Source organism: Spinacia oleracea, chromosome 4, assembly GCF_020520425.1.
Source record: "Spinacia oleracea cultivar Varoflay chromosome 4, BTI_SOV_V1, whole genome shotgun sequence".
NCBI classification, from domain to species: domain Eukaryota; kingdom Viridiplantae; phylum Streptophyta; class Magnoliopsida; order Caryophyllales; family Amaranthaceae; genus Spinacia; species Spinacia oleracea.
This window is the reverse complement of record NC_079490.1, coordinates 82,503,875-82,505,860: the sequence shown is the minus strand read 5'-3', so window position 1 is coordinate 82,505,860 and position 1,986 is coordinate 82,503,875. Positions and strand designations below refer to the sequence as shown.

Genomic DNA, 1,986 nt, shown 5'->3' with positions numbered 1-1,986 from the left:
ACGAGCGGGCACAACAACGCGCGCACACACAACACTGCTGTTGTGCTGCGACGCGACGCGAAGGGCGAGCTAGGGCGAGCTGGGCGACAGGCTAGGTTGGGTGCACGGCTTTCTTGCGCCGCAAGCAAGGCTGAATGAAGAGAGGAGACAGGCGTGGGTGGAGTGTGCCGCTAGGAGAGGAAAAGAGGAGAGAGATAGATTTCTGAATTTTTGATTTAGGGGGTTTGAGAGGAGGTCTATTTATAGGTTTTTCTCTCCCTTGTGGGCTAGGTTAGGGTAATTTTTAGTTGGGTTCATTACCGGGCTCATTTAAGTTCACTCCTTGCAGGCTTTGTTGGGTTTGATTAAAACAAAACGACCGGACTTTAAGTTTATTAAATTCGTTTTTGAAATACGACCCAACAATTCCCGATTAAATAAATTCGTTGAATTTATTTAATAAAAATACGATTTTTGAAATAATTAATATTTAAATTAATTAAAAATAAAAGCGCATTTATTTTCATTAAATGAAATGAATTTATAAAAATACAACGAAATACTTTATAAATATAATAAAATATATTTATAATTATAGAAAAATACGAGGTATTACAAAAGGTATCAATGTCTTTTAGTGCAATTATATTGAACATAGCCTTAAGAATTACCTTTCGGTATGAGAGACCAACTGCAAGTCCAAGAATGCTGACCAAATGATTAAAAGTGTTATCAAGATTGGATTTTTTTGTTAAATTGTGAACGTATCAGATCATATATATTAGATAAACTGGGAAACTCCAATCTTCAACAGTTTAAGAAGCTAAAATCACGGCCAAATATCATGAGTTGTTGACACTATTCTGTTGCAAAACTCAAATGAGTATTTTGCAAACAATTTTCTAGTCAACAAGAAAAGGGTAGTCCATGAAATTACTCCCACCATTATTCCTATTGCACAGGATTCAAATAAAGGAAAATTAAACAAATAAACATATTGTGAATTTCAGATAACCTAAACCAATTTGATTCCAAATCAACAAATTCGTCTGAAACATTAAAAAAAATAACCCTTAAACTACCAGAACCCTTCACCTAATGTGCCGCTTCAACCGCTGTTTAACCTCCCAAACCAAAGAAGAAAGTTGGCTTGACGAGCGCAGATGCGGAAGTGCATTCTCTCAATTAATAGAAATCAACAAATTTACATCAAATTAACAACTAAAATGAAGAACAATAAATCCCCAAAAATTAAGAAATCAAATCAGCCAAACATCATAAATCATTTAAAATCGAAGAAAACAAAGAGTTTAAAAATTGAAACCCTGCCAGAATTGACGAAGTGAAGGTAGAACTTCAAGCGCGGTACGAGGTCGGTGTCCTCTTTCTCATCCGCCATCTCTTTAACTCTCTGTAGATCGGGGTTTGAAAATTAACACAAAATCGGAAAAGATGAACCCTTTACATATTTCAATTGCTCGACTAACATATCCAAAAAAAATGAGAAAGAAAAGCAAAAAAAACAGTGAGATTTGGAGATAGAAATATACCTTTGGCACGAGGGGAGGTTTGCGCTACATCAGTAACCCGATCTACTCCTCTAGTTTGATGAGAGTTGGAAGGAACTAGATCGAAGCTCTTTTTCAAAAACCCATTGAACGATTTGGAAGAAACAGAGAGATAATGAATTCTAGGGTTTGAAATGGACGGAGAGTTCCAGGGAGAGAGGGAGACTTAACAATTGTTTAGGTTTGAGAAAAGGTTCGCGCAGCGTGTATATCGGGATGAAGTTGCAATTACAAACTTTTTCTTAGCGTGCACTCACTCGGTGCGCTGCGAGTACGTTTTTAAGTTTTTTTTCCCCAAATATTGCAGCGTTCCCAGCCCAAAAACGGTGCTATAAAATCATTAAATCATTGAGCCACGTTGACCAATGCTTTTCGTAGCATTCACACATTAGGTGAGTTGTGAAAAGGGAGTTGCAAATGACCTTTTCTCTACTAGTGA

General features: G+C 36.9%; 1 long non-coding RNA gene across 1 annotated transcript; it reads right to left on the bottom strand.

Moving 5' to 3' along the window:
* Window positions 1-992: 992 nt before the first annotated feature.
* LOC130460040 (uncharacterized) lies at window positions 993-1,986 on the bottom strand. Its single transcript, XR_008919873.1, has 2 exons — window positions 1,530-1,986; window positions 993-1,390 (listed from the first exon to the last, which is right to left on the bottom strand). It is a non-coding gene; the product is annotated as an uncharacterized lncRNA (long non-coding RNA).